This window comes from Equus asinus, chromosome X (genome assembly GCF_041296235.1).
Source record: "Equus asinus isolate D_3611 breed Donkey chromosome X, EquAss-T2T_v2, whole genome shotgun sequence".
In the NCBI taxonomy this organism is placed as follows: Eukaryota; Metazoa; Chordata; class Mammalia; order Perissodactyla; family Equidae; genus Equus; species Equus asinus.
Window position 1 is genome coordinate 129,739,781 of NC_091820.1, and position 22,353 is coordinate 129,762,133.

Genomic DNA, 22,353 nt, shown 5'->3' on the forward strand with positions numbered 1-22,353 from the left:
GTGATTTCTCAAACATCTTTAGAATGATTCACTTTCTCTACATGGCATAGTGTAATGGTTGAGGGCGTAGAGCTTCCAGGCAGAAGACCAAATTTTGACTCCTGACTCTGCTGCTTATTAGCTGTCTAAACTTGGGCAATTTATTTAAAATCTTTGTGCCTTGTTTTCCTCAATTTTACAAATAATATAAATAGAGTGCCTACTTTATTGGGCTGTCATGAAAATTAAATGAATTAATATTTACAAAATTTTTAGAATAGTATGAGGTACCGAGTAAATTCGATATGTGTTTGTTACATGAATATAATAAGTAAATGTTTTAAACACCTTTCAGGGCCTCCTTTTATAGAAAGCTCAGAAGCATCTAACTATGCCTCACTTCTCTTCCTACCTCTGTATTTAAGAAGGAGTTTCCAGAGCGGGTATAGCTCAGTGGTAGAGCATCTGACTGCAAAGAAGGAGTTTCCATTAATTAAATATCTTAGAGCGGTCTGCATTCTTCAGGTTGTAGTGAAGAAAGTTACAGCTGAATAAATTCTCCACATAATGGAATAGATAAGGAACATAAACAATCTAACTGTGTTTAATACAGAATCAATGTATGAAGAAATACATATTTATGTACAGAACACACTAATTTTTGTTGCATTGCCAATGTGGTCATAGATTCAATACACCAGTGTAGTGAAAGAAGAATATATTTTCTTGCCTTTGATATCAATTCTGTAGGCTTTATGAAGAGAGATGTCATCATGAATACTCATTATATATGAGAACAAAAATATGATGAGAACCAAATGTTATGAATGGTTTCATAGGTGAAAGCAATATTAAATCATGTCTCTCCAAAGGACTATGTAGGATAGGAATTGAATAAGTGTGACAACTTAAGAAGGTGAAAATGTTGGTCTAGTATCTGAATTTTTCCTGTGTTTTTCCTCATAATTTGCAAAAATTACCGCACTCTGTTTTAGCTCTTCAAAAGGAAGTAGAGTCAAGCAAGTCCAAAGTCAACTTGTACCTTTGTTATACTGTTACTTCAAATTACACTAAATTAATCTTTCTTATTTAGTATACAGCTTCATATATAGAAACTTGCATGCCGGATTTAAATAGCAAGGTTTACTTTTTTCTAATATTGGCTACAACTTTTTTCTAGTGGTATTGAAATATAATGAAGAGAAACGAAAGTCAATGATTGATAACCTGATTGCGTGACCTTTGGGAAATTACATAACATCTCTGAAGCTTTAATTTTCTCACTTACAAAATGGATATAATAGCAACTATCTTCTAGAATGATAGTGCAAGATGTAATGGTATTTTTTAAATACTAACCCTTTTTCTTTCCTAATTTATAAGTCCCATGCTTCTTCCCCTCACCTCAACTCAAGAATTGTGATATACTTTGCCTCAGTAGAAGGATGTGACAGATCAGAAATCATATCCCAAAAGGAAGAATTCCTGGATTTGGTTGCCAAATAGGACTTCAGGAAAAGACAGAGAAATACTGAAAGGACAAACAGAGATTTAAATTTATTTCCATTGTAGTTCTTATTTATTGCTGCATAAAAAATTACCCCAAAACTTCCCAGCTTAAAACAAAAAATATTTATTATCTCACAATGTCTGTGAGTCAGTAATCTGCTGGATCCTCTGGCTCCAAGTTTCTCATGAGGTTCTAATCAAGACGTCAGCTGTGATCTCATCTCAAGACTCAGTGAAGGAAAGAGGTGCCAAGACATCAAGGGGATCTGCACTCTGATTACTGTGTGAGAGACACAAGAAGATAGCAAGATCTCAGGGAGGGAATGGTTCTCCATCATATCTCGATAGATGGGGTATAAGCAGTCCAGCAGTGATTATGCAGTCCCAACAAGGAATGACAAAAAGAAGAATTCCAAAATCCTCAAATATGGTGCTGACCTAGTGGCAAGAGTCACTTGAGGGATCTATGAGGAGAAATGAGGGATGTCTCAATGACTTCTTGCAAGTATCAGATTGGCTGAGTGGACTGATGGCACTGGAAAACAGATGCACCACCACTCCCACTCGCCCACCCCCTTCTCAACCAATTCTTTGGCACTTTGTAAGTCCTGAGAAACTCAGACACAAGGCTGGGGAAATGGGCAGGAAAAAATCTTCCCGTGCTGGTTAGTCAGTTTCTGCCACCTTGGGAGGTGTAGGCCACAAAAATGTATTAGTTGAAGCCACAGAAACACAAAGGAAGTTCTCCTTCTTTCACACTTAGGTTTGCAGATTATCTTTATATCTCATGTATACAAAGGGCCTAGTTCATATCTTAAAGCATTGTAGATGCTCATTAAGTGGTAGCTGTTATTTTAATTTTTTCCCAAGCTAACTGATAGTCTGAAAACCTCATAGAAATCAGTGTTCTCTTTGTAAAGGACACAAGCTCTATTACAACCAAGGGTCTACATTTATGTCAGGGTAAGAGGGAGTGACTGATCAATGTGTTTTCAGAATTTTCTATCTAGTTACCTCCTTGTTAATCAATGCTAGCTAACGAAGTGATGTTAAGTCAATGATAATAATAGTACCCAACACTTTTTAAGGATTGAGGCTTCCTGTGTGCCAGATAAGGTGTTAAGCATTTTTCCTGAAATAACTAATTTGTCCCTCATGACATCCCTGTGAGGTGGAGACTGTTCGTGTTCTCATTATACAGAGGAGGAAACTGAGGCAAACACAGGTTGAGTGACCTGCCCAGGAATGAGAGTGAAGAAATTGCTCTGTTGAGGGGAAAGAAAGGGGGGAAGGGAAATAAATCAGGAATTTGGAGAAGCTGATTGTGAAAGTGGGTTAGTGAGAGTGAATGAGACAGGGGGCCGAGTAAGTCAGTGGTGGAGTCGAAGGGAGAAGCGAGAGAAGGGAAAGTCCTGTTGCAGCCCCTTTCTGACCCTGCTTCTGATGCCAGCTCTGTGGATCTGAAACTTGACCCACCACAGAGTTTTGCTGACTGCTTACATGTGAGGCGTTGTACGAATCCAGGTTATTGTATGGGTTTTGAAACCAATGAGGTTTCATGGAGGAGTGTCCAGGTTTGTAATCAGCTGGAGAGCTGGATTTTGTTTACCTTGGTTCGGTCATCAATTTAAGTGGAGACTGCAGCCAAGAAATCAAGAGAAGACTGACACTCAAGGGCAGCAATGAAAGAATTAGGAAAGATCATCGTGTGTAAAGGAAGTGCCGTCAGAGACTAAGGCCAAGATTATCCACATCCTCCTATTACCAATTATTAGGTATGGGTATGAAAGCAGGACAGTGAAGACTGAAAGAAAAAAAGTGAATTCGTTTGAAATATGGTGTTGGGAAAAAGTTCTACGGATACTCTGGACTGCCAGAAAGGTGAACAAGCAGGTCCTAGAGCAAATTTTTAAGCTTGAACTATCACTGGAGGCAAAAATGATAAAACTGAGGCTGTCCTACTTTGGTCACATCTTGAGAAGGCAGGATTCTTTGGCAAAGACAATAATGCTGGGAAAAGTAGAAAGCAGCAGAAAAAGAGGAAGACCAAATATGAGATGAATTGACTCCATACAGGATGCCATAGACATGAGTCTACAGAAGCTGAATAGGGGTGTTGAGGACAGGACACCATGGAAATCACTCATTCATAGGGTCGCCAGGAGTCAGAGCTGACTTGACAAGACAGTCAATACAGGACACAATAGTGCACCTGTACTGAGACTGAAGTCTGGCGCACTGATAATCATATTCTAATACCTATTTTCAGAATGGCATTTGATCTGTGGGTAACTCATTCTCCTTGCTGAAAAAATGAGTACCTTTCCCCTCTCACCAAAATTTTATTTGGAAGTAGACGGTAGTTCTGAGATACTGCATGGTTCAATCCGCTTAATAAAGGATTTAGATTTTTTAATTATTTTCTTCCATTAAGTCTCATAATAAAGTAAACTATACTAAAATAGCAATGAGTTGTAATTGTTAAATAATTATATAGGAGATACTTTACCATCTGCATCAGAAAATAATTACTAATATTTACTGAGTGACTAATATGTGCCTACTACCATTCTAATCGCGTTGTATATATTATCTCATTTAATTCTCATCACATCCCTATGAAGTAAGTACCATTATCAGCTCCATTTTAAAGATGAGAAAGATGGAGCCTATGTTAACATGGCTGGTAAGTAAATGAGCCAGAATTTAGGTCCATGAATGCTCTCTACAGTCCATATGCTTAACCACTTTCTCAAGGATAATATTATGACATGATTAAAATTGAGAAGCTCTGCAGTTGAGATTGAGAGACAACTCAAAGTGCATTTGACTCAGAGTTCTGCTCCTGACTAGCTGAATACCTTTGAATAACTTAATATTTGTGCACCCCAATTTCCTCATCTGTATACTAGTACCTACCTACCAAGTTTGTGGTAACAATTAAAAGAAGCAATACAGAGCCTAAAACCTATTATTAATTTTCTTAGAAGATCAAATTTGCTATTTTTAAGTATTATGTCCAGGCTTCTTAGATGATCAATTGAAACGATTTCAGTGAAAATACTTTGAAAATTTTAAGTCATAAGATAAATGAAAGAAACTATTTCTATTAATTAACATTATTAATAGAAATAGCTAAAATTTTTAATCTACCAGGCACTGAGCCAAAATCTTTTATTATTAGCTAAAAAAAACCCTCTAAAGACATTTTCAAAAACCCCCAATCTGTGAAGTAAGTACTGTTCTACAGATGAGAACACTGAGTCACAGAAGAGCTAAGTGGCATGTTCATGGGTACAGGCAGGAAGTGCTATAGTTTAGATTTTTCCTCAAACACAGTTAACTCCAAAGCTGTTTGCTCTATATCATACAACATCGTCTAAAACATACTGCTTCAAGCACTTTAGAAGCAGTCAATGCACTGAGAACAAAATCCCTCTATTGTAATCAGACAGCCAGTTCCTTTAGCTGGTGAAACAGGATGTCTAAGACTAGAGATTTTATTGTGGTTGCTGAGACATTTTAGGCAGGACTTGATGTACCTTGGGGAAGGGATGAGTTACTAAAAATCCCTAAAAGCAATCAGTTTTGTGTTTCAAAAGATGCTACACAGTGCTCAGATTATTTTATCCTTTATTCTTGCATCGGTCCATCCATACATTCCTTCCTTCACTAAATAAATATCTATAAATCAGACTAGTCTTTGCCCTGATAGTTGCATTACACAGGATTAGAACAAGATATATCTGAGTTCACATTGCAGCCCCAAAAGTTCTCATTTGTGTGACTGTGTGACTGGTAAAAGTCACATACTCTCAAAATGGAAATAGTAGTAGTATCTATCTTACAACAGTTGTTGCGAGCACTAAATGTGATAATGCGTCTAGAACGCTTAGCTTGGTGTCTGGCATATGGCAGGCACTCAGTAATGCTTAGTTATCATCATTATCTTTTTTATCTTATCATAAACATTGCCCAATTTATGAAAAATTTTTATCGTAAAAGTTCACTGTGTCTTAATTGGTTCTCCCAAAACAGAAGACCTGTTTCTCTGGACATAATTGGTTATCCGGAAACAGAAGCACTATTTCCCTACAAGCCATCTTATAAACATTTCTCGGATTCCTAGGTTATCCTGTCCAATTCCATTAATGTCATTATGTAATTTTATAAATGTTATTTATCAAATTTCAGCCAAGATACAGGCCAGAGGTCGTCAGAGCCCTAGCTAAAAGGCTAGGGAAAACAGTGGTGGAGATAGGAGTCGAAGAGAGGGGCTGCAGCTATGTTGAAATGAACTGGCTATGAAGGAGAATGAAATAATTAAAAATTAAAGATTCCAAGTTTGTATAAATGGATTGATTTAATATTAATAAGTTATTGAAGAAGCAGAGACAGAACTGGAAAAGAGAGACCAAAATATAGGTTGGGTAGAAAGTGGAAGAAGGTCAGTGCTGATGCAGGACACTCGGTTCTAAGAAGAAGGCCTAGAAAGCCAAATATGGGAGAAATTGGGCTTGAGACACCAAGGAGAAGGAAGGAAGACCTGTCCTTCCCTGAGGTGAGGCAGGAGAGAGTTCCTACTTCTAGCTGTAGTTTTCCTCCTACATTTGTGCTTCTGAAGCTTGACAGCTAAGCAAGAATTAGATCAAGGAGGGCTTTGTGTGTCCTGCTAACGCATTCGGACAGTATGCTGAAGGTCATGAAGAATCACTCAAGAGATGTAATTCAGGGAGTCAATGCTTTCTTCTAAAATATTACTCTCAAATTTTGCAGAATATTTCCTGTGTGGACTTAATATTATATCCCGCTTCCAGGCAACTGTACAGAATACTGTAACTCTGAGCTTTTGCTTGGAATTGTTGAGTATGTTTCACTTCCAATGAAGCAGTCACAGAAAGATAAACATTCAGTACATTAACAGAAAAATGTTTTGGGTGATGTTGTAAAGCTTCAGCATTTATTAACTACACAGCGACATTATTTTTAACAAGGTAGGATGCAACATTCATTTACTCCTGTTGCCATTTTCAGAGGTCACCAGCTATGGAGGTCCCTGGCAGCATTACTAGTGGGCTAAACACTTTAATATATGATGTAAAAGCTTTTTATGGAGGAATATAAGTTTAGTTAGAGTGCCCACTCAGCACTAAGGTATGCAGATTTTCCCCTGTATTGAATCAAATTTGTTGACAGGTTTTTCCATAGAGTCATTAAAGCCTGATGTCTCTCCAGATTTATTGTAAACTCTGCATAGAGGACCCTGACCCTCACAGAGCACTGTCTGCCACGGTACTCTGTCTCTGAAAGTGGATGCTCGATAACTTCATCTGCCTGGAAGAATCTGGCCCTGTGGAAATTAGACTACTTGGCTTGGCCACTTATAGGGCAATGGAAAGATGTTTACATAGCCTAAAATGCATCAATCGATTTTTTAAACATTTTCTTTTCCTGCCTCTCAGGAGAATATAAAAGTTAGAGGCGAGGCAGAAGTACTTCTCCAATGCACAGTGCTATCTATTTACTGATAGGTGTCCTTCGCTCTCAGAAAATAAAAGGAGGTCAAAATTTCTGAATATTCGAATTTTGCAAAGTTCAAATTTTTTTCATAATTTTAAGCTATATTGAAGCTGGTATGTATCCCAAAATTTCCTACCTTCTCAGAAAAAAGTGTGCTTAACACAATTAAAATTTTTCTGATGCCTCAGAGTCATCATCAGTGGCACTAAATATTGCCTGTACTAGTTTCTGATTGCTGTTGTAACAAATTATCACAAACTTGGAGGTTTAACCAATACAAATCTCTTAACTTCCAGCTCTGTAGGTCAGAAATCACACATAGGTTTCACTGGATTAAAAGCAAGAATTTGGCAGGGCCCCCTTCCTTCTGGAGGATCAATGGGAAATTTTGTTTATTGTCCTTTCCTGCTTCTAGAGGCTGATCACGTTCCTTGGCTCACGCGCCCCTTCCTATCTCCTCAAGTCCAGCAGTGTAGTGTCTTCAAACACCCTTTTATTCTGACTTCTGCTTCCATCATCTCTCTTTCTTTGACACTCTTGCCTCCCTCTTATAAGGATTGGACCCACATGGATAATCCAAGATATTCTCCCCATCTTAAGATTTTTAATTGTTATCTGTTCACAATCACTTGTTTGAACTTCTCCCTCAATGACCAACTGTTGTGTGCACAGGTTTCCTCCAACTAGTTTTTTCCTTCTAAGTTTCTGTGAAGAGTGAGCAGATAGTTAATGTTAATAGATGTAAAAAGAGAGAGTAGAGAAAAGAGAGAGGAGATCGATTGAAGCCAGACTCTGAGTGAAGTCTGAGGTAATGTTCTGTGAGTAAAGTGCATAATAACCGTGTTGTCCATTTAAAGGACCTTGTTGCTTGCTTTTGATTTTCAGATGTGCTCAGGAGAGTTTCATTTGCTGTTCTAAACCCGCTCAACTATTCATAATCACCCCCTTTAGTTTCATTCTCATTCTTCTCTCTATTCCTGTACTCATACAGACCCCTGCTCCCTGGAATGAGCTTCTCTCACTTTTCTCTCTTCCAGGACTTTTTCAAACATAAATTCTTCTTGAAAACTATCTTACCTTTTCTCCTCCAATTACTCTCTCCTCTGTGCTCTTATTGAACTGTGTTCCTGTTAAAACAGCTTTCACTTTATCAGATTTAGGTGTTCATATGTATGTCTTTACCAGTTAAGCTTTGAGTTCCTCAACGATGGTGCTGTGTGCTCCTTAGTTTTGCATTCCAACACATACCACAGTCCCTGGTACAGAGTAAATTGCTGGGAAGATGAACACATAGTTTGCTGAACATGTAGCCAACATAGAGGGTCAAGAGGCTGTGCTGGTCAGGTGAAATGCACACTCACTGGTTCTGAGCTCTGGTCAACACCATTCCATTGCTTTTAACTTGTTATAAGTCTGCGAGAACTATCTGATGAACGGATGAATAAATGAAGGTAAAATAGTGATTAGGTATTATTGCTTTAGTGCTCATTTTCCCCATCACCCGAATGGGGAACCTCAGCAATATTTACAGCCACTTCTAGTGCACGTTATATCAAACCGCTTAATGCTGAATTTGCCTTCTCTTATTTACAATTCTAAATAGTTCTAAGAAGTAAGTATTCTTATCTGCATTTGGCAGTCAGGAAATTAATACTGAAAAAGTCTTTTACCCAAGATCATGCTAGTATCAACTGTCAGAACTGGAGTATGAACCCAGTTCTAACTATTCTCTTAAGCACTATGCTGGACAACTTCCTGTCTTTACTGTTTATGCTGACAATGTGGTTTTCAGAGCCTTGTCCCATTTATGAGCTGACAGGGACAGAGTAACATGATGATTCATAACACAGACTCTGGGGTCAGACAGACGGTTTACAATATCTGGCTTCTCCACTTGGAATCTGAAATCCTTTCAAAAGTTACTTCACTTTCCTGAACCTCAGATTCCTTATCTCCAAGAATGGGAATAATAATATTTCCTAACTTAAAAAGTCATTTTGATGAATAAATAAGATGATATATATAAAGTGTTTATTACAGTGCCAGACTATATCCCTCCTAGTGTTGCTGTGAGGAGTAAATTAGGTAATATATCTAACAAATAGTAAAAGTTAAACATGGCGGCTTATATTAAACAATAATATATTATATATGATATTTAATTTTATGTATTATATTTATGCTATATCTGTGATATATGTAAAATATACATATATATACAATATAAATGTATATATATGTTAAAGTTATATTATTAATTAAATATAATTCAATAATGTCATATAATATATGATGTTTAATAATAGACAAAGATAAATGTGGTCTTTCTCATTTGTTGAAAACTTCTTATTTACTTAAAAAACTTATTTTCCCAGAGAGGGAACTTTCACTGCATTTAATCAGCACAAATTCAGAAACAGCGCATTCTTTAAGAACAGTATTTTATGTTTGAAAAGTAGCTTCTTTGTTTTTGCCTTAAAAAGAACATGAACACAAGACCCAAATTCTTACTTAACCTCTCTTATACTCAAGACCCTCGATGTGTCCCAATCTAGAGAAATCTCATACATGATAGGCAAACAGGACCCTCTCCATGGAGCAGCATAAGCCTGCAGAGAAGGGAACACCAGCTGATACAGCCTATCTCTAGGATATTTGCTATGAAGAGCAGCTTGGATAAGGCAATCAAATAGTGGACTTCAGTGTGAGGATTGCCTCAAAATGTTCTAGAGAATTGGCCCCATTTTGTGTGTTCCAAGATTTTGTTATACCATGATGTAGTGGGGCATAGTTTAATATATTTAAAAATCTGAGCCAGTTAATTAAAGAGCATAAAGTTATGAAATTATGAGCAGGATAGATGAGGATAAAGGGATAAGAAGGGTATCAAAGAAACTATATTTGGAGATAAAGTTAGCAGTAAGAAAATAAAATAGCACACCAGAAAGTTCTACACAATTGCTAAAGATAAGTTATAAACTTGCTTCTATGCATCACAGTATCCAAAATAAAGAGGGAAATATCATGATTTACATAACAAAAAATAAAGTAACATATAGAAATTGCTCAGGGTGATCATAACTTCTCCTGGCACCGAGGTCTAAGAGAAACCTCTATGGATCCACATGATAAGGTCGCTGTGTGTTTCAGTGGGCACAATCCTTTGCAGCACTTGTGCACCAAATGCCATGGTGAATTTCATACCACTGCATTGAATTCCCACCTTCAAAGCATTACAAGTGCAGAGCTTAATAAAATCAAATTCACAGAAGCCTAAATAAGTGTGTTCAACTTCTCCACCTTCTGATGACTGGCTTCATTTAGGGGATGGCTTTAGAATAGGTGGTACAGTTACATTAAAACTCCAAACTCAACTGAGTCTTTTGGTTCCTCTTGAGGCAACAGGGCAAGAGTGTGGCTCAGAATATTTACCTCCACTTCCACTTCAACCAGAGTAACCCTGAGTTTGTTTGTTACACATACTGGGATCTCAAATAAGATTTAATTTGAATACAGAAGGTGGTTTTCTTTTTTTCTTAAAAAACTTTGTAAATAACTAGTTTAGAGGAATGAATGATTATAAGTTGTCAGGAAATTCTCGAGTGATAAATAGCACTTATCACATCTCAGTTTGTAAAATTTACTTTTATATTTTGTTTTCATTTTTCTTCCACTTTTAAAGAATTTATTTCTATTTTCCTAATTTGCATTTCATTTCAGTTCAATATCAAATTAAATTAAAATAATTTCAATTAATAAATTTATAAAAATATGTGGTTAGTGCAATGACTCAAATAATATAGACTATTAACTGATTTCCCACCATCAATGTAACCCTCCTGATGTAACCCCTTTATTATTTGTTACACAAACTCCCATATGTTTAATTTTGCTTATACAAATCTACAAAATGTATGTGTGCGCATGTGTTTATATATGGAGAGATGAATAGCGTGTATATATATGTGTGTTTATGTGTGTGTGTAAAGACATACGTACACCTGCTCACTACACACACATAGACAAATGTTAACTTGTTATTTTTACTTAATATAAGAATCATTCTGAATATATATAGTATATATATAGTGTATATGTACTCCTAGTGAATACGTGCATATATTCGTATTTCATTTCAGTTTTTCTGCTCTTAACCCTAACAGTAACAAAATACATGATGCAAAACTACCAAAAATTCAAGCAGAACTACACATAATCACAATCACTGTGGAAGAATTTAATAAATCTCTTTAGGACATTGACGGATTGAGTCGATTTTTTTAAAGGGTTTGTGTTATTAATAATCATCTGTGTATGTACTTCAGACTTTATAGGTAGAGACTACATATTCTTCTCATATGTTGATGGAACCCTTACAGAAACATTACTGTTTGATAATAGGTGGACAGCAGAATGTTTGAATTCCAATTTTCTGTTAAGAACCTGGAAAGTATTTATGGCACTGTGCATATTCTTTATCTTATATCACCCCAGAGATTAAAACACAGTAGACCCTGTCGAGTTCCTTCTGAGAAGGATATGCTGAGGATATGGCCTTAGCTATAGAATAGTAGAAAAATAGGCATGTCTATTAGTTTTCTATGGCTGTGTAACAAATTAGCACAAATTTTACAGCTTAAAACAACAGACATTTATCACTTCATGGTTCTTTAGGTATAACTTGAGGCAGAATCCAGACTAGACTCTCTGCTTTATTTCCAACAAGGCCAAATTCAAGGAACCGGACAGTTCCTTGAATACTTTCCATACTCTTGATGTGAGAAGAATATGCGGTCTCCACCTATAGCAGATTGCTTATCTGTAGCCTCTAGGGAAGAATCTGCTCCCAAGATCATTCAGGTTGTTGGCAGAATTCAGTTCCCTGCAGCTGTAGGTCAAAGACCCCATTTCTTTGCTGGCTGTTATGGAACCATGAGCTACTGTCAGCTCCTAGAGGCCACTCTTAGATTGTTGCCCCATGTCCCCTCCATCTAATGGCCAGCAATGGAGAAACTGCATCCTGTCCAATCTTTCTTATGCTTGGAATTTCTATGAGTTCCTGTTCTACTATCTGCTGGAGAAAACTCTATGCTGTCAAGGGGTTCATATGGTTAGGTTAGGGCCGTGTGGATAATCTTCCTTTCTAAGATCCACTGATTAGTAACCTTAATAATATTGGCAAAACTCGTTTTGCCATGTTCTGTAACATAATCATAGGAGTAACACCAAGGGGTGGAGATCATGATGGATATCTTAAGAACTTTTCCAAGTACAGCATGGCTGAAGTACCAGAGGCTATGGAAATGTGGATAAGAGTATCTTCTTAGTCCATAATTATTTATTTGAAAAGAAATTGAAATGATACTACTCTCTGGGAAAAGATGCTAAATATCAAGACATAGACAATCAAGGTTGGGTAGCATGTAGTCTATCACGAGATTAAAATTACTATATCTGGGGCCACTGGAAAGTGTTGCTAGCATAGTTTCATTTAATTTTAACTGATTTTTATCTTATTCCAAAAGGGAACAGTGTCCATTATAGAAAATGTGTAAAATATGAGCAAGCATAAAGCACAAAACCAAAGCTAGTTAAGATACTACCACCTAAAGGTAATCACTGTTCACGCTTAAACATCCAGAAGGATTCTTTGGACTTCCTGGCTTGCAAAATTTTGGTGTGACAAACAAGATAATATGTGGAGACGCGTAATGTAAGAAGCCAAGGGAAGAGGTAAACTTTCTCTCTGCTTGGAGCTTCATAGAGAGAAAGATAAAAATATTAGGAATGTAGAACGGACCTAAAGAAGCCTGAACAGAGAGGGTAGGAAGATGTGAGGATATAATCCAAGGAGACTGGGAGTTTCTGGAAAAAGAGGGGAAGAGGATTAGGAACGTTTGGGAGAGATTAGAGCAGTAGTGAAAAATGAAAAATTGGGAGCAGGAAAGATATCTAGTGCTGTGTATTGAAAAGTCCTCCTGCTGTCTCTTCAAGAAATCTTCCAGAAGACCCAGGTTATTCTCAATGTTCTTTGGAGTCAGATTTGTATTTCTTTTAGATGGGACGCCATGCTGAGCCTAGCCTCCAGGTAGCCCAAGACATTCCAGTTACATAAAAGAAGAGGAACATTTTCTTCTCTATTATTTCTCTCTATTTTTTCAAATACTTAAGGAGGGCTTATTATATGCTAGGCACTATTCAAAGCCCTAAAAATTACTTGCAGTGATGGGCTGCCTTTAAGTCAATAGTAAGCAACCAGGGTCCAAGAAATTTAGAGTGAGTGTAGTGAAAAAAGAAGAATCTAGTGGGGCTGGCCCCGTGGCCGAGTGGTTAAGTTCGCGCGCTCTGCTGCAGGCAGCCCAGTGTTTTCGTTGGTTCGAATCCTGGGCGAGGACATGGCACTGCTCGTCAGACCACGCTGAGGCAGCATCCCACATGCCACAACTAGAAGAACCCACAACGAAGAATACACAACTATGTACCGGGGGGCTTTGGGGAGAAAAAGGAAAAAATAAAATCTTTAAAAAAAAAAAAAAAAAGAAGAATCTAGAATGTTTAGGCTTTTAATCATGGCATCAGATTCTTATTCTTTATCTTATCTTTCAAAAATATTGATAGTAGAGGGAGGATAAAAACTATCTCCTAGTTCAAATAGACCTTCTATTCTTTTACACTTAAAACTGTCAAGGAAGCAGGATTTTAGCTCCAGCTGCCCCTAGAGTTAGGAAGGCCATAATAATAATAATAATAATAGCAACAACAATAGTTTTCTTTCAGGAATATTAAAGACAAAATCCTTACTGAGAGATGTTATATGTCACCAAATATATATACATATACATATATATATATACATATATATATATAAAGCTTAGTCTAGTTTTATTGATATGTAGATTTAGTCAAGGCCTAGGGTTAAATGTGACTTCTTTTCTTTGCATGTGCATTATGCATGTCTGTTGCTCTCAAGCATTCTGACTCTCCTATTTGAATCTTGTCCATTTGCTCCAGAGCAGATGAAATACTACTCAGCTACCATGATGGAAACAGGAGAATGACTCTCAAGAGAAGGGTTTCTTGTTTTAATTTAACTCAATTTAAACTTCAAATTAAATTAAATTTTTATTTTTTACCAAACTCATATATGTAAGTTTCCAGAAGGCCTCCCTCTCTCTCTCTGTCTCTCTCTCTCACACACACACGTACACACAGCTCTTCCTGTCTTGCACTCATCTTAATAAATTCTCCAAAAGCAACCACTTACAACACATTTAGCTTTCTTTTTCTCCTGGTGTTTAACTCTACATTTCTATGCTTTTCAGTTTTTCTATTTTAGATAATGTCCACTGTCTTTCTGCCATGGAAGATGAGGATTACGATCTCTTTCACTGAACTTCCAGCCTGATTCCAGCTCAATCTCACACAAGAACATTTTCCCTCTTTCCCCCTAAAACTCTTCAGTACAAGCATTTAATATTTTTTGTTTTGATCAATTTTCAATATTTTTATTATTTTGTATATGGAATTATTTCACACAGAGGAAGCACATAATAATGTACAATGATCACATTGCCCTTCTTGCATAATTTTTCTTCTGAGCTAATAAATTGTGTTCTTACTTGTTTGCCTAATATTTATTCTATAAATCTACCATTAACTCATTCCCAAACTCTCCCTTAGAATGATAACTCTTCTTACAATAAATTTAAACATGTCAAGCAATCTGTTTTTATTCCTGTTCTTGAAGCCCCTGGGCATTCAGTTCTAATCTGGAGTATTTGCTCTCTAGGCCTGCTGCACAGCTATCATCCCAATATCTCCCTTTATTATTATCCTGGGGATTATCTTTACCTCTCTTATGTATTCTAGTCCCCACTCCCCAGATCCTTTGTGTGCTGGACATTTGCTGCACCATTCAGATTCTCTTTCAACGAAGAATATGTTACTCAGCTGCTACAAGTGCTGTCTGCAGACAGCTTCCCCCTATCAGTCACTCTCAGGATTGCCTCAGCTTCAGAAGGTGACCTTATCCAAGGCCAAATGCTTTTTTGGGGCAACCACAGCAAGTATGATTGATACAAGAGTTAAAAGGCCTGCCATCTTGGTTCAATTCAGGATAATTCTAAATGGCTGTTCTAGCGTGCGAGCTCCCAGTGGTGTCAACCAAGGTTTTCCTTGGCTCTGCCTTGCAACTCAACTTCTCATTCAGTATAATGTATCCTTTCCCTCTCTTCTACAGGTGTTCATCTCAATGGCATTCCTGAATAAATACCCTGCATGCCAAACATCATCTCAAACTCTTTTTTCATAGAGACCCAATCTGCAGTAATTTGTCTTCTTCTATCTTCTTTTACTCCCTCTTTTTGGTACAGCAGATTCTCCATTAATTTCCTGAAAATGGCTAATTCCTGGAGTTTCCATATTTTTTCATCACCATTAGTGTATTAGTTGAACAGTAGACTGGAATTCTGATATCTTCTAGGAAAATTCAGAAATCAAGGCAAGTTCAGAATAGTTTTTAAAATAGCAATATAAGTATATTACACCTTGTGAATCTTGATGTAATAAAAAAAAAAACCCAAATGAACTAAACTGACAAATTAAATGCTATTGGGTTTCATTACAGGACTTGTAGACTCAAGAGAATATTAGTGTTGTTTTAAGAACATTTGCTACATTACCTAAAGCTAAGGGCAAGGGGAGTATACTGAGCATAGAATGCAAACCTAAAGTACCTAATAAGATATGACTAAGAAAAAGGTATATACAATGATAAATCCTCAACTGTGATTTGTTGAAAAATTAACTTCAGCTACTGTCTACTGAGTGCCTCCTATGCTAAGCAGCATGATAAGCTCAGACACTTATTTATAATGTAAATAAATTATCTACATTAATTTTCAAGGAAACCCATTGAGGCAGATAGTATAAATATTCCTATTTTACCAATAAGAGACTGAGGATCAGTGAAGTTAATTTTCCAAAATCACTGAGTTATTAATAGTGAAACTAGTTTTTAATCTTAGTTGTTAGCTGATGTGGGGTCATGCTCAACATCTATATCACACAGCCACCCATATGAGAAATGTTAGCATTTATTTATTTATTTACAGGTTTTTTGAGATATAATTGACATATAACTGTTTAAGTTTAAGGTGTCTAACGTGATATCCACGTATATTGCAAATTGATTAACACAATTAAGATTAGTTAACACATTCATCGCTCACATAAGTACATTTTCTTTTGGGTTGAGAACTTTTAAAATCTACTTTCTTAGCAACTTCCACGTATACAATACGGCATTGTTAACTATAGTTACCATGCTGTACCTTAGACCCACCGAAATTATCAATCTTATAACTGTAAGTTTATATGCTTTGACCAACGTCTCCCCATTTCCCCCACCACCCCAGCCCCTGGCAGCCACCACTCTACTCTGTTTCTATGAGCTTGGCTCTTTCAGATTCCATACATAAGTGAGATCATATGGCATTTGTCTTTCTTTGTCTGACTTATTTCACTTAGCATAATGTCCTCAAGGTTCATCCATGTTGTCGAAAATGGCAAGATTTCCTTCTTTTTTTAGAGTTGAATAATATATCATTCTGTATATGTATATGTATATGCATGCATGTATATATACAGATAGGTAGATACGTAACATTTTCTTTATTCATCCATCCTTTCAGTTTTCTTTAATTTATTTCTATACACCTTTAAAATAAGCCATGAGAAAATTGCTTCTAGCACAGTGAAGTCTCATCTTATGTAAGAGCTATTTACCAAAGCTAACTTTAGAGCTTAAATCAGGTATGCCACTATTGCCCTTTAAATACTTTGAATTATGCATAACATATTTACATCATTCTTATTTAACCCACTGTAGCCAGTGTTTTTTTCAGTATGTTGAAACAGACTGCTATTTGAAACAAAATGCTATTTCTAATGTTGAGCATGCGTTGGAAGAGTTGTCTAAATAGTGAGGTTACGTTATATGAGAAATGTATATTACTAATCACTGGACTCACACTGCCCCCCGAACATAGTCTAAGTCATGTGAGTTAATTGTACATAAAGATGGTCAAATTCTGTAGCACTAATTGTCAATCCCCTCTACTGAGGGTCTTTATCAAAAGAGGGATTGGGGTTTGGAAATTTAAAAAGATGGCAGAGGAAAGATTGGGTATTTTGCAGTGCTGATTTGGGAGAAAAACAAGAAGTTGAAGAAAAGTAAGCCAGAATCTTAAAATTGCACTCATGTGCCTATCAGGAAAGACGGAGTAAGCGTTTTCTAACACAAACTGTTGGTATGCAACTTAGCAGGAAATACTCATGATTGGAGCTAAGATAAAAATTTTTCCAAGTAGATTGGAAGTTTAATAAATAGCTATTCAACATGCCACATCACTTAAAATCTCTCAAGGTTTTTTTCTTTTTGTTTCTTTGTGCCTTCTTTCTCAGGCATCCAAGTTACTCTGCATCGCTGGAAGTCAAGATGAGCCCAGGAAGCAAAAGTCAACTCCAAATTACAAAATCAGAAAGACATTAAATCTTTGAATGATGAAGCAAACAGGATAAAATGGCTCTTTGTATTCTTTATAATATATAATAAAGTAAGTGGAATTCATTGTTTTAAACTTCTAAGAAAAGGCATAGCTGAGTGTTTAGGAAGCAGGTGATAAATGGAAATTTGATGGTACTATTATTGCTTTGGTATGTAAATATGTTTTATGTTCTCTTTAATTAATATAATATGTTTATTGATTTTCTGGAACAAAAAGATAATTTCTTTCACAGTTGCACCCGTGACCATGGTCTTTTTGGCTGAATATTTCCTATATGATCTGAAGGCCTTTAACCTCAGATTCCTGTGTGGGAAGTGTTCAGGCCCCTAAGCCTCACTCTCAGAGAGGAAATATTTTATTTTGAAATTACAACATCATTTAATCAGAAAATAGTATTCAATTGCAGATGATCTATTTGCAAAATTTATATGAGTGCACAATATGACGCACACATTTGGTGAATGTTAGAGGAGAAGCAGGGGGCTCTTGACCCCTTTTCTAGGGTTGTTTCCATCTAACTAACCCAGAATTTTATGCTGAATCAGTCATTGTGTATAAAACATTTTATATACAATAAAATTTCTATATAAGGACAGAGCTGTGAGCCATGCAATTGTGTTTTATTTTTTCATTCTTTTGGCGCAATTTTGTGATTAAAAAGCGGCCTCTCTTGCCTCATCTTCAAATGTAGCTTGCCCCCATCTTCGAAATGTAGCTAATTCTGATTCTGACTCAACTGAGATCCTTGTTAGTGAATGGCAAGAATGACGTGAGATGAATATTTCAGGTGTTGCTCTAAAAATCTTATATTTAACTCGTGTCCAAAACAGCTGGGGCACATTCCTGGCTTCCAATGATATATCCGGTAAGCTATGCCTCTGTGATAGAGAGACCAAACTTTATAGTGGCTTAAAGACCAAAAATGTTTGTTTCTCTCCTAGTAAACAGTCTAGAATAGATAGGCAGACTACTCTGCTCCATATTGGCACGTAAGGACTTTGGCTACTTTCTTCTTATTTCTCAATGCCCACGTTCCCTGGGAATTGTCCTCATTGGTATAGTGAAGTCAGGTTTCAGGGATGTCTGTGTTCTAGTTTATAGGAAGAGGAATGAGCATGGAGAAATCCACATGTAGTGTTTTAATGCTCAGTCCTAGAATTTGCATGCTATTCACTTCCACTCACACGCAACTCTAGTACTGTGAAAGAAGGGCAGAATGGCCGGCATGGTACAAGGTAGGGGAAGGTAGTTGAATGTAGATGAGAAAAAAACGTTAGGGATTAGTGGGTACAATCTTATATTTGCTCAGAAACTTGCTCTGGGCCTAGTTAAAAGTCGTTTTTGTTGTTCTTTGGTTACTATCTTCCTTCTCTGAAGTGAAAATAGATTATTTTTCCCTGTGTAGATATTCTGAATTTTCTTCTCAGATCTTTAAAACTGCTTCCAATATATCTGCAATATATTTTTAAAATCTAGAGGAAAACATATTTTTTTCACAGAAAATGAGTCATTTTTTCACTCTGGTTCTTGCAAGTTTGCTCAGTCCTCCTGTACACTTCCTGAGTGAACATATTTACAAAATGTTCAAGACTCTCATTGCCTCAGTTGGTCATCCTAAGATGAAGTCAGAAAATGGGAGGTGATTAAATAATGTTCCCAAACTTTGGTGATGAATTTCATATTTCTCAACCATAATCCTGTTGTTTACCATAAATGAAATACACTATTTATATGAATTTCAAGCTTTAAATTTGGAGGGTTGCTGAAATTTTTGGAAGCCCATATATTTTTGAAGAAACTATTTTAAAAATGCTTATGCTCTTCAAAAGTAGTTGACTTACAAATAACAGCTTGAATTATTCAGGTACATCAATTTCATTTCAATCACATGTTGTAATGTTAGTTCAGCTTGACACTGTCATGTGAAATCAATAATAATATGTTGCTGATCTAGAAATATGGTGTAATGTCTGAGAGAGTATTGACAGTTTTCCAGAACCTTCCAGATCACACATTTATTCCATTTTTTTAAAGTGCCTCTGCTCTCTAAGCTTGAAAAGGGCTCTTTTGGCAGGCATATTTGAAAGTTTTTCCATGGATTCTTTCTTTCTTCCTTTCTTCCAGTGCCTTGGATCACAGTGCACTTAGTATATATCACTCTAATGGGTTTCTAGCATTTGTATATTTATGCATCTTATCAATGAGATTGTAAGCTCTTGGAAATCAAAGGTTTATTAATTTTTTATTTTTTTCCTCCTATAGCATCTAATATATTCATGAGCATAGAAAAATCATTAAGTAAACACTTTTTATGTGTGTGTGAATGATTTGATGAATTAATAACCATCACCAAGGAGTATGCCTCAATATAGCAGACTGAGCCTCGGAAGACAGGCTTCCCGCTGCCTCCAAAATTATTGGGATCCTAGAAAAAATATAATCAAAACAAAGTTTAAATATATAAATGAGCATCAAAAATTGGGAAATCCACAAGTAAGAGAAAGAGAGCATGTTTGAGAGAATAAAGCCATAACAGAGTAGGGGAAAGATGCTGTAGTGGCTTTTGTGACCTACAAATCAGCTGAAGGCTTTAGACTTTAGTGATGAGGCCAGAGACTCAAATGATCTTGTAGTGACGAGAGATATGTCAATGTGCCTCTGTGAAAAGAAATGGTTCTTGTCGTTATACCTTAGTCAGGGGATTTTCTCTTTCTGTCTCCATTTCTACACAAGGTGCCCCAGAACTCCACTTTCTATTTGGGTGGGTGTACGTACTTAGAGACCTATTACATGGAATTTTCTATATGTGATAACGTGGTGGGATATCCACACTCAAGGTGAGCTTAATTCTGAGTCCTTTATATAATATGAAGTCACATATTCCATGAGGGTACACAATTATTTGTTTAAAGATTATCTCCACTATTGCAATGTGACATTCTTGAGATCATCTATACACAAAGTTTTGCATACAATTACAGGTAGTACAGATGCTCTCTAAAGTCCATCCATTCAATGAACAGATATTAACTGTGCAGTCACTATGTGGCAGGCACTACATTAGGTAATGGGATATAGGAGTGAACAATTGAGGCCTAGTTCTTGTCCTGATGTCAGTTCCCTTATTCTTAACTGATTAGACTACTTTGCGTACCATCATATTTCCACATTTAGGAAATGAGATGATGAGCTGCTTGAGAATTTTAATATGGATCTAACAGATTTTGGCATGTACCTGCGGGGGACAGGGAGTTGAACTTTGCTTTTCAACAGTGATTTAGCGGACTAATAAAATACTGCCATGTCAAGTAAATTAGCTCTTTTTTATTTCTTGTGTCACATAGCCTCCCGATCCCACCCAGATGAGAATGAGTGGTGTAATTTACTGCCCAAATAATTTAACAAATGAATGATAATTAACAATCGTTCTAAGAAGCTAGAAACCTATTTTCATATCAACCTAGAGAAACCAGACTTTAAAACCATACAACCTCACAGTGGTTTTCGTGGCAATACGATAGTTTTATGATTTGTACTTGACTGCAGAATCAGAGATTATAAGAAATTTGTGAGGAATGAAAATATGTAAAACAGCAGGAGAATAATCAGCTTTTATGAATTAGTCAATAGTCACGCAATTTAGCACTGGTGATAGTGAACGAGCAAGCGAATGAGTGAGAGAGAGAGACTTGTCCTTAAACAAATAGAGAATATGCCTTCTTGTCAAGTACCTCTGGACACTGGCACACTGAGCACATACCGGGCCACCTAGTATGGTCAACTATTTCCAAAGAATTTACATCAGATAGACCACACTTTTTCTTTTTATTGAAATGGTATAATATTAGATGTAAAAATAAAAAGATAGCAGAAAGAAAATGGGAATTATAAAATGCTTAGAACTGAGTGATGATGAAATCACTACATATTGAAGTGTGTGGGATGCAATGCAAGTTGTTAGTGGGATTTTTTGTGTAGAAAAAAATGAAAACTACTGAGAAAAGTGCTTCTCTCAAAAAGTTATAAAAATAACCACATACTAAATACAAATAAAGCAGAAGGGAGTCATAAGAATTCATAACAAGAATTAATGAATAAAACTATAAACCGTAGAGAACATTAATAAAAACCAAAGCCTATAACATTTAAAAGAATGAAAAAAGAAAACTTTTGACAAGATTTTCCTAGAAAAAAATAAAGTAAAAATAAACACTAGGAAATAAGTGAAAACAAACAGAGATGTGCTAGAAATATTAAGTATCATGAGAATATAAAAATCAATAAACCTGAAAAGTTTCATACAAAGCATACTTTTCTAGGAAATATAAATAGGCAAATATAAGAAAAAGAAGAAAAGCTTAATAAATAAGTAAATTATATATATTTAATCTGTACTTAAAACTACTCCACTGACCAGTACCATACCTCTTTATAAGATAAATACAAGGCCCAAGGGGTTTAAAGTTCTGTTTTTACAAATGTTCGAGGAACAGACAATTCTTATCTAACAAAACTCTTTCAGAGAAACAAAATAAATGAAAAGCTACCCTATTCATTATGAGACTGGAATAACCTTGACATCAGCACGTGAGAGGGGTAGTGCAATAAGTAAAAATTATAGGCCCATCTCATTAATTAGAATACATACAAAAAACCTCAATAAAACATTGATAAATTGAATCTATCAATGCATAAAATATATGATGCATCATAATAAATTAATGTTTAACAAAGCATCATGAGATTGGTTTTATATTAGAAAGTCGATTACTGTAAT

General features: G+C 36.1%; 1 long non-coding RNA gene across 1 annotated transcript in view; it reads right to left on the bottom strand.

Moving 5' to 3' along the window:
* Positions 1 to 1,542: 1,542 nt before the first annotated feature.
* Positions 1,543 to 22,353, bottom strand: part of LOC139042792 (uncharacterized) — a 57,483-nt gene continuing 36,672 nt past the window's right edge. Inside the window, exon 4 of the long non-coding RNA XR_011499925.1 lies at positions 1,543 to 1,768. This is a non-coding gene — a long non-coding RNA (uncharacterized lncRNA). The remainder of the gene's footprint in view (positions 1,769 to 22,353) is intronic.